This window comes from Lissotriton vulgaris, chromosome 2_1 (genome assembly GCF_964263255.1).
Source record: "Lissotriton vulgaris chromosome 2_1, aLisVul1.2, whole genome shotgun sequence".
NCBI classification, from domain to species: domain Eukaryota; kingdom Metazoa; phylum Chordata; class Amphibia; order Caudata; family Salamandridae; genus Lissotriton; species Lissotriton vulgaris.
In genome coordinates, this window is record NC_141687.1 from 2,034,852,380 (window position 1) to 2,034,863,172 (window position 10,793).

A 10,793-nucleotide genomic window follows, 5' to 3' on the forward strand; every position below is an offset into this window, starting at 1 on the left:
AACTCCTGACGTCTAAGCGCACCTGCCGGAAGCTGGAGAACATATGGCACAACGAGTAGTCACCAGGCAGGCGCACTGCCCACAAAGACGCCATCCGCAACCACCACCACCTCATCAGGACCACCTAGAGAACCTCATTCAAAAACCACCTCAACAACAATGCACACAACAGCAGGGAGCTCTTTAATGTCATTAAAGAACTCTCCAACCCCAGCTCCAACGCCAACGACATCCTGCCATCGCAAGCCCTGTGCGACTCCTTCTTCCACTGCAAGATCGCCGACATCCACGACAGCTTCAACCCCCGGATGACCCAAACAGGCCCCAACATGCTGGACCCACCTCACCCCACCGACCTCGACCCCCTGACAACCTGGGCCTACATGAGCATCGAAGACACAATCAAGACCATGGGCACAATCCACTCCGGCTCGCCGTCCGACCCTTTCCCACACCATATCTTCGACAAAGCCGCAGCTCCATCGCATCCCACCTATGCAACATCATCAACCTCTCCTTCAAGACCCCGACCTTCCCTGAGAGCTGGAAACATGCAGAGATCAACGCCCTGCAGAAGAAACCCAAGGCGGACCCGAGCTAACTAAAAAACTTCCGGCCCATCTCCCTGATTCCGTTCCCAGCTAAAGTCACCAAGAAGATAGTCAACATCCAGCTCACCCGCTACCTCGAAGAAAACATCCAAGACCCTCACCAGACAGGATTCTGCAGAAACCACTGCACTGAGACCACCCTCATCCCCACCGCCACAGACGACATCAGGATCCTACTGGACAACGGCGAGACGGCGGCGCTCATCCTTCTGGACCTCTCCGCCGCCTTCGACACCGTCTGCCACCGCACACTATGCACTTGACTCCACGATGCAGGGATCCGAGACAAGGCCCTGGACTAGACTTCCTCCTTCCTCTCTGGCAGAACCCAGAGAGTCTGCCTCCCCCATTCTTATCCGAAGCCTACAAGATCCTCTGCGGCATCCCGCAGGGCTCCTCTCTCAGCCCGACGCTGTTCAACATCTACATGGCACCCCTCAAATGCACCACCCGACATCCCGACCCTCACATAATCTCCTACGCCGACTACACCCAACTGATCCTCTCCCTCACCAAGGACACCCTCACAGCCAAATCCAACCTCCACCAGGGAATGAAGGCGGTTGCAGAATGGATGGAGGACGGTCACCTTAAGCTGAATATAGACAAGACGGAGATCCTCATCCTTGGGCCCAACCCCTCAGCATGGGACGACTCCTCGTGGCCCGCTTCACCGGGGACACCCCCTGCACCCACCAACCATGCACGCAACCTGGGAGTCATCCTCGACTCGAAACTCACCATGACCAAACAAGTCAACGCTATCTCCTCCTCCACCTGCTTCAACACCCTCCGATCTACAGATGGATCCCGACTGACACAAGGAAAACAGCCACCCAGGCCCTAGTCAGCAGCAGACTCGACTACGGAAACACCCTCTACGCCAGCTCACCGACCAAGCTCATCAACAGACTGCAAAGAATTCAGAATGGCTCTGCCGCCTGATCCTAGATGTCCCGCGCCATGACCACATCATCCCCCACCTCAGGAACCTGCACTGCCTCCCTGTCGACAAAATAATCTCCTTCAAGCTCCTGATCCACGCACAGAAGGCACTTCACAAGACCAGCCCAGCCTACTTCAACAGTTGACTCTCATTCTACGCACCCAACAGGAAACTCCGCTCCGCAGACCTCTCCCTGGCCACCGTACCACGCAGCCGTAGAGCCACAACCGGAGGCAGATCCTTCTCCCACCACGCCGCAACAACCTGGAACACCCTCCCCCTCATCCTACAACAAATCGAAGACCTTCTAACCTTCAGGTGGCAACTCAAGACCAGGATGTTGGACCAGTAGCAACAGCACCCCCCCTCTCTCTCCCCAGCGCCTTGGAACCCTTGCGGGTATGTAGTCCGCTCTACAAATGGTACTGATTGATTGATTGATTGACTTAACTAGTTCTGCTTGATTTTTTTCAGAGACTGTAAATCTAGATTTCATCTCATCCTTCAAGGCCAAAAGTAGGTCTGCCAAGGAGTGTGTATTTGAAGTTAATACACTTACATCATCTGGTGCAGGCGCCAGATTTACATGCTCTCCAATCGGACAAGCCAGACCCCCCCTGTCTCCCATCTGCGCCCCTTGTGCCGGAATCTACTCCGCCAGTCTCTTGTCGAGGATCTCGATACGGACAACTCACTCCCTGTGCTTGATCCCGAACTTGATCAAGGTCTTGAGTTAAATCCTCCTGTTCCCCCAGCACAGAGTATCTGTTAGAAAGACGTATCCCTGAATGAACCACTAATTCTAGCTTGGTGGTCTCAACGGGTTCTGGGGACTGGGGTGTAGTATAGTTCCTATATTCCAAATAGGCTCCGTGCATTGGAATAATATATCCTATAGATGTGACGTAGGACTTAAGTCGACTGGTTCTCTATCGAATATATTAGACTTAATTGTGAGTGCCAGCTAGCTCAGAGGTCACTAGAAACTTTCTCAAATACACAAGAAGGGATTAGTTTCTGACAACCGCATAAACATGACAACTTTGTTTCCCTAAGAATAAAACTGATCTTCAGAGTCGTGGAAACAATAGATAGATATCTTACTCAGTCAATCGTGCATGCTTTGTTTCATCAGAGGTGCAGAGAAATAGAGAGATGGGCGTTTTCAATAAAAGTATTTATTGAACAGTCTTCTTTCTCATGCAGAAGAAATGAAATGCTACAATTGTAATACTGACTGTGAAGTATAATGCGTATAGCAAGAAGAGTATTATAAAATAATACTGTAAAAGCATGGTATGGTTTCTAAGCCATAAAATACATACATAAATAACAAAGACTAAAAGTACTCAACTGGTGCTTCTAAAATACGCCTACCCCAATGTACCTAACCTAAGTCTAGTACGAGGGAAGAAGTAAGTGTTTAGTTTCTTTGCCAAGAATCTATCCAAGATTTCTCTTAGGGTCTAATCACCTCCGTACCTTGGTGTAGAATGAAGGAGGTCTGGTATCTCTGTCTCGGGACTCGATTTCCCAACACCCCCCAAGGGGAGCTTGGAAACACTGGAGCTGGCTTCTCAGCGAGAGAAAGGCAGCCTCTCTGTCAGTGCGGCAGCTGGAGGGACGGCTTCCTTCGGCACTTGCTGTAGCGAGCTGCGTCGGGCAAGTAGATAGTCATACTGCGCCAAACCACTGTGTGTTTGCTAAGGCAAGTGTGGGCATATTTATACCTTAAAGTTGCCTGGTTTGACGTAAAGTCGGACATAATAACGTCACCAAGAACCCCAAGGGAATGGTAGTTCTTTGAAAACACCATGATTTCTAGGACAAATCAATATTCAAGAAAAGGGGATGTCCCTGACTGCTGAAGCCGAGTTTTCCAAGAAATCGTTGTAGCTTTTTGGAACTAGTGGAAGTAGCCATGCCGTATTTGGACTGGATGGGTTATGTCTAAATATGGGTATGATTTCTATGCCTATATAAGGGTAATGTGAATTATACCTATATAGGGGCATGAATTGGGAAAATTACACTAGGGTCCTAAAACTCTATACAACACACACTCCACTTTATTATGTTCGATATTACTAAATACTATGCAAAATCATATTTAAAGCATGTGTTTGCAATCCCACCCAAAATACATAAAATACCTTTAAAATGGTTGTACACAAAAAATTAGCATTTGTGCTGCACACATTTAAAAAGCATTATTGTCATTCAAATCATGTAGTGTGAAAAAATGATTATCAGAATGAGTCATGAAATAACATTTATGAAATGGCTCTGAAATACAGAAGAACGGTCGAGACCATTTCATGACAGAATATAAAAACTGTTTTGGTTGTGAGCGAGGTCAAATATTGTCTCTTGGAAGTGTTCAAAGAATTCTTGTTCTCCAAGAATAGTTCTACTTTAAGCAGATTACTTTGTGCCAAAAAAAAGTTCAATTTGGAAAAGTTTAATCGAAGAAAAATAGAGTTCTAAAGTTAGAAGTTTTGTTTAGAAAAGTGAAGGTCGAATTCAGAGTTCATCGCAACGCTGTGTGCCAACTCAAAACTCATTCTCGATGTTTGGAGAAAACATCAAATCTTCTAAGCTTGAAAATAATTTGTCTACTACTGTAGGTGGAAGTTGGACTATCTCGTGAAGCAGATCAATTGTACACAGATGAGAAGCATCGCCGTCAGCATCAGTTGCATTAGCAATGTTTGCCGCAGATGGTACCTGTGTGCCTGTTGGTCCATGTATCTCACCGTCAGCTTGTTGTGCTGGCGAGAACTCCATAAATGCCATCATCAGGATTGTTAGCAGTTGGGGACAACACAATAAATGAGCCGTTACTGAACCAAGCAAAGTATCAACATCCGTTGGCAGTGCTGATGAAAGTGTTAGACAGATGTCTAGCACGCATTCTTCTCCACATAGCAGGCATCGTAGAACAGGTAAAATGCAATCTTGTCAGAATGGTCTGAATGAAAGAAACCATGTGGTATTCAGATCACTTAAACGAGCCAAGCCCAAAATTTGTATAATGCGCTCACGACACTTCATTGACAGGAGAGTCTTCTCAATGGTAATCTGGGTGTAGGTGGTTTGGCTTCCCATATCGAAGCAGAAGTAGTAAAAATAATATCCCTGTTGCGAGTCCCAAAATGAGAGGCAGGCCGCCAAACACCGAGTGCATGAAGTTTGGAAATATGCTGAGGACTGCTTCAAAAGGTGCTAACAGTCCCGAAAAAATCTTCTTAAATACATGTACAATAGCCCTTGTATAAGACATATTTAAGATACGACCTAACATTTCTGCGAAATGTATTGGACAGTTTGTGGATAAAAGGGCATGAATCTCTGCAGAAGTCCTTGCAACCTGCAGATCATGCGTCTCTTTGGACGAGGTCAGTGGCACAGTTTTTTGTAAAAGAATGGCTTTCATTCTGCTTAAAGTATCAATTCAAATAGAAGAGATATTCAGTGAAGGTCATAGCGGTGACTCCCCGTTTGTCTTAGCTTTAGGAAACAATACTTGCATACAACAAGTGACCCTGGCTGACACACTTACGAGATAGGCAATTCTTGGCATCATTCCACAACAGCTGTGATCATTCAACATGATACGTTTCATTTTCCGATGCCCCACCCATTATCATTTACATATGCAAGTTAGCATCATGTGTCTAACTAATGAAGTATGTACTTATGCCCTGGCATTATTTTCACTCTTCATGTTATTATTCATTTATGCGTGTGGTGATATTCAGTTCCCTTAGCTTAGCTTGTGTGCCTCCATTTTGAGTATTCCTCTGTGCCTGCGAGTCGCACTCGCTCATTCCCCCTCCCGTAGGAATAGAAAAACCCTAATGCAGCAGTTTTTCGTTTCTCAGCTAGCTGTGGCCGAAACAAACAAGTTCCTTATCAGTAATGTTCTCATACACCAGAGACGCTGAGGCCCGGCTCCGCGGCCTTGGGCAGAGATATCCAAATGTTGCTTTTGCAGGTGCAGATGCCTCTTGTATGATGCCATTGTTCCTTTCTCTGGGTTTCAGTATTTTTCCAGAAGGGGCGTGTTTTACTTCGCTGTACCATGTTATAATGTATTGCTGTGATGATATGAGTTAGTCCTCTCGGCGCACTCTTAGGGGTGAGGTCGGACAGGGCCCTCTCATATGGGAGTTTGTGGCCTAATAAAAATACCTTGTTCATTGTTCTCCACTGTCCGGCTGACTTCTTACTGAGTAACTATAGGTGAGTGTGGTAAGTCACTCGGGTGGATTTGAGCCACGCTTATCAGCAGGCGCCCGAACAGGGACCCCGAGATTAGGATCTTTCTCACCCATAAGTGGGTAGCAGAAGACCGGGGACCCTCTGGTCGGCACGGTGGGTCCGGGTACCCACTTTGATTCTGAGCTTGGTTCTCGCAGCGCTGCCCCACCCTGCTGATCTGGAGAGGTCCCGGTTTGGGATCCTACGCCGGGGTCCGGAAGGCGGAACTTGGAGCTGACCGTGTTGGTCCTGGCAGCCGGAGGTGGAGAACGGTAGAGGTCGGTACCGCATACGGAAGGTGAGTGGTCCTACTGTTGTTTGAAGGAGCTGGGGTGCTCCGAGAGACCAGTGTGTCTTTAACGGTTGGAGGAGCCGGTGTGCTCCTGGGGCTAGTGTGCTCCGGGGAACTCAGAGTGCGAGTGGCACTCTGACAGACTTAATGGGAGGTGTGAGAACGTTTGTTTGTGGTCATCCGACCGGGTGGTACTGTGGTGGAGGCGTGGCTCATTGCGGGTAGGCTCTGGACCTCATCCCGAACCCCTAGGGTGGCGGTTCAGCGGGATTGGGTCCTAGGTCTCCTGTGGTAAAGTACGCAGCGATCTGTAGTGCCGCCTGGGTGGCGGATGTGTTCTCTAACCTCAGAACAGTTAGTGTTCTGTTCCGTCTGCGGTAGAGTCCAGGTTCCCCAGGACTTGGTCGACGGGCCTTGTCCCATCTTGGTAACACATGTTTGGCAGGATTTTGATGTATAGGATGTATGTGTGTTTTTGATTTTGACGTATAAACTATATGTATGTATGTGTTAGGAGCGATTGTGTAGTGGGAGATCGGTGAGTAGGTGCAAGAGAATTTGTGACAGGGTGTGACTATATTTGTGTAAAGATGCCGTGTTTCAGTAGATTGCGGTGTTTTGGATGTTCTGCCGCGCCTCGGATTCTAGATTGGCTGAAAGCCAGCCCGCCCCGGTGGAGGGCTCCCCTAATTTCGATATGTATGTGAAGCATGGATTGACCCCGATTTTGTTTAATAGTTTGTGGCACAGATATAGCAGGGGCGATGTGGATTTGCAGTGGCCATTGACGGGCTCTTTTGATGTGGCAAAATTAGATTATTTACAAGACAGACTGTTTGCTAGGCGTAGTCATCAGAGCATGTTTGATTCATTACGGATATGGCAGAAGGAAGGGAGAGAGCGTCAGTTGAGGGAGGAGAAGGTGGCCCAGAAGAGGGCAGCGCAGACGATGGCACAGAAAGCGAGAGAGCATGCAAAGAAAGAGAATGAGTAGCAGATCGAGCGCGCAGACAGGCTTTTCAGGCTGCAGGAAAATAAAAGTTATGTAGTACGAGAGGATGAGCAGGATGAGATGGAGGATGTTTTGAGAGCCCGGCCCCCTCCCCCTTATGCCCCACAGTCATTGTATCCCACGCTGCCGGTTTCGGCTTCTTCCGGTGGGGTTTTGGATCCACAGGCAAGTGCCCCGCACCCGTCCGGTGCGTCATCTTCTGCCTCTCCATCATTGCCTGCGCCCCTTCTTTCTTTGCTTGCGACAAGTTCACCCGCTCCCTTTCAGTTTCCCTCCGCACTTCCCGCTGTCTCTGCTAGCGCTACTCTCAGTCATGGATTGTTAACACCGAATAGAGGTATGGGGAGTGGGTTGCTCTCCCAGGTGCGAAAACTGCTTACGCGCTCTACAATTGGCTTAGATGAAAAAACGGTGGTGGCTATTCAAGCTTGTGAATGGGCCAGGAACAATATTTATTCGTTTGAGGACATTTGGTCCACAATGAAAGATTATGAACTCTGATGCAACAGCATGCTTTGTGGCATATGTCGACGACCTTGATAACGCTATGGGAACAGGGGTATGGAGGGGCGACACCTGCGATTCTACATGATATAAAGAATGGAGCTTATAGGGCTAACACTGGGATACAAGAGGTGATGCGAAGTTTACGATCCTTGTTAGAGTATAGAAATGAATTACCATCTGCGGGTACACCCCATTTTCCTGGGATACATCCAATGCATGAGGTACATCCTATTTTTCATCCTGAAGCCCCCGAAGTGATAGATCCAGTAACAAATGCTGTCACTAGGGCTCGTATAGACGCCCATTTTCGAAAACAGTGGGTATATACGCCATAGAAAAGAAGTGAGGTGTTAGCTTTGAAGGCTCAGTTGCCTGATTCCAGAAAAAAACTGACTGTCTATTATAAAGAATAGAATTGACAGAAGCTGCCTCCTCGACTGTTATGACTTTAGCGGACATTGAATTATTCTTTGGATTGTTAGTTCCGGTGGATGTGTGGAGACAGGTGAAGGGCACTGATCACACGGAGGAATTGGGCGGTACCTGGGTGGAATTGCAGGATCGGGACAAGGAACGAAAGCCAGGCGAGAAGCCGAAGGCAGAGATTTTAGCTTTGCCGGGGTGGATTATTAAGTACATGCACTCTCTCATACCCCCAAAGAAGGTGGACTGGGATAAGTTGACAGCCTGTAGACAGAAAATGTACGAAGCTGTTTCTGATTTCTTTACTCGGTTCGAGGAGACTTTTATGGACTTCAGTGGTCAGGACATTTCACAAGATGGAGGGTTACAACTTTTCGTTAACAGGTTCGTAATGAACCTGTTACCGTAAATATCGGCAAGGTTGCAGGCATCGGAGAGTACATGGAAGACATCCACTGCCATAGAGAGAATGAGAGTAAGGACAAACAACAAAAGAAGGCCAAGGATTTGAAGACAAGGGTTTTGTTACAGCAGGTATCCAAAGGTCGGGGTCGAGGTGCCCCACCTATGGTAGCGGGACGAGGGGGAAGTGGTTACGGAAGGGGTGAGAAGAGAGAGCGCTTGGGACAGAATCAGTGTGCAAAATGTAAACAGGAGGGGCACTGGTGGAGAGATTGTCCGGAGCTTCAGTTGAATGCCGGACAAGGCAGAGGGCGAGGTAGAGGTGATTTTCGGAGGGATGACAGACAGCCTGACAGGAGACAGGGGGGAAATTGTTTCGATAATGACAGAGACCGACAACACTTTCAGAGAGGAGGTGGACAGTACTATAATGATGACTATGCTATGGATGATTTGACAGGGTTTTCCCATAACTAGGACAGCGTAGGACAGAGCGAGGGACCAGTTTCTGTGGATGTTGATCAACGAGGACCCTATGTGACTGCAGATTTGTCGGGGTCCCAGCAGAAATTTTTAGTAGGTTGGGGAACATCACCCTCCATAATCAGGAGCCCACCCACGTCAAGGGCCACTTATTGGATACAGTGTTTTCTAATCTTCCCCTTCTCTCCATGTCACCGTCCCTGCCTCTCCCTTGGACTGATCACTTCCTGATCCCCTTTCAAATGGGTTTTGTTACAGCTCCCCCACCTCCCCCGGCAGCCACAGCACAAGTACCAGTAAGGGTATGGTCGAAACTCCCGGTCAGCGATCTTACACGCAAGCTGACACATACCATCCCGGTGCTTAATAGGGATCCTATAGAGGCAGATGAGGCTTTCTGCGAATGGCTCAGCACAGCCTTAGATGCGGTACTTCCCCTGAAAATAGCCAACAGGAAGACGGGGGGGCCCAAATCCTTATGGTTCACCCCAGAGCTGGGTCTTCTGAGAAAAATTTGTAAAAAGAAAGAACGTGACTGGCGGAAAAACTGGGCAGGAAACTCCAAAGAAGAGTACAGGGCAGCCATGAGAACGTATAAAGTGGCACGCAATGCCACCAAAGCGGCCTACCTTGAAAATAGGATAAAATCATCAGCCAGTTCTTCAAGGGAAACCTATAAAATTCTCAAAGAGCTGCTCAAAGTTCCAGTATCTCCAGAACCCTCAGAGGGGAGTACGGACCGCTGTAACCTTCTGGCCCAGTTCTTTGACCAGAAAATTCAAAACATCATAGCCGGCCTCCCCTTGCCCCGTCAGAGCCCGCCCTTAGGGGAGAGCTGTCTGGCCACTGATAGAGTCGTGCTAGACAAGTTTGCCCCGATCACTAGGGAAGCTTTCTGTAAAGAGCTGGCCGCGCAAAAAAGTGGCTCTCCGACGGATCCCATGCCTATGTACATCCTAAAGCAGTTTAGCGGGTCCGGCAGTAGATCTACTCAACGCTTCCTTTGCCGCCGCCAAGGTCCCCCCCAGTTGGAAGCAGGCTATAGTAAAAGCCCTGCTAAAAAAAGCGGGCCTTGACCCCGCCGATTTGTCCAACTTTCGGCCAATCTCCTTACTGCCAGGGATGGGAAAGATCGCTGAGAAATGGGTTAACCGGCAACTCTCGTCCTTTTTGGAATCCAACGAGTTGTTACGGCACACCCAGACTGGCTTTCGGCCCGGTCAGGGCACTGACTCGGCGCTGATCACCATGGTAGAAGAGGGCAGGTGCATCTTAGATTCAGGAGGATCAGCAGCCCTGGTCCTCCTGGATCTGAGCGCGGCATTTGACACGGTGGATCACAAGATCTTGATCCACCGGGTGGAGGAGCTGGGAGTAAGAGGCCTGGCGCTCACCTGGCTAACGTCATTCTTGAGTGATCGAACATATCAAGTGTGCGAGGGCAACAATAGATCAGTGCCCACCCCCCTTCAGTGTGGTGTCCCGCAGGGCTCATCACTGAGCCCTACGCTTTTTAACATCTACATGGCCCCACTGGAGGGGGAGGTCGCACCCTTTGGAGTGAAACTCGCAACGTACGCGGATGACACCCAATTGATTGTTTCGCTCTCGCTCGCAGAAAACCATGGTGAGAAGTTTGCCACCTGCCTTACCAACATCATGGCATGGATGGCCGACTCAAGACTCAAGCTTAATGCCTCCAAAACCGAGGTGATGTTGCTGGGAAATCTCTGCACCTCCCTCCCCAAATGTATGTGGCCGGCCTGCTTAGGAGATCTTCCGACCCCGAAGGGATCCATAAAAAGTCTTGGCGTCTGGCTTGAACCGGAGCTGTCGATGCACACTCAGGCGAAA